The sequence below is a fragment of the Penaeus monodon genome, chromosome 28, assembly GCF_015228065.2.
Source record: "Penaeus monodon isolate SGIC_2016 chromosome 28, NSTDA_Pmon_1, whole genome shotgun sequence".
NCBI lineage: Eukaryota > Metazoa > Arthropoda > Malacostraca > Decapoda > Penaeidae > Penaeus > Penaeus monodon.
Genome location: NC_051413.1, coordinates 2,448,904 through 2,449,458, shown reverse-complemented (window position 1 = coordinate 2,449,458; position 555 = coordinate 2,448,904). Strand labels below are relative to the sequence as shown.

Sequence of the window (555 nt, the reverse complement as noted above, 5' to 3'; positions counted from 1 at the left end):
AATCGACTAATGACAACTGAAAGTCATCATATTCCGTACCATTGCGATGGTGGTGTTCCGAGTTCTGCGCAGTTCCATGAACAAATATTGTTCATTCACGAAACACAACGGGGCAGCCCAAGTTAAATGAAAAACGGTGATGGAATCCCGTAGATTTTCACGAACCGTTCTGATATTTTTTTTTCATCGACTGACGTTGATTGTGGGGTCCAGCGAATTCAGTGGGGGGGGGGGGGCTCAGTTTGTGGGGGGATCTCGTATAACTGGGGTTCGTTGGAACGAATGCGATACGAGGTCAAAGGTTATGGTGAATCATCTGGTTTATTGGGTTGGGAAATCTGGATATGATTTCTAGGCCTGATACCTGTATCTTTATAAGGTCGCGGCATTTCGAAAGGTCGCACTACAAGCTAGGTCGAGCTAGTTCGCCTCTGGTTGAGTGACCTGAGACGCGCGCGGGGTCACCTCACCTCGGTCTGCGGCGATGAGGCGATATTATGAGGCTTGGGAGAAAGAGGCGCAGGCAGGGTTCACTCCCTTCGGGCGGAATTCCTT

General features: G+C 49.5%; 1 long non-coding RNA gene across 1 annotated transcript in view; it reads left to right on the top strand.

The window, feature by feature from the left end:
* The window catches only part of LOC119591280, a 65,247-nt gene that overhangs the window by 40,222 nt on the left and 24,470 nt on the right, over positions 1-555 (top strand). The window lies entirely within an intron of this gene.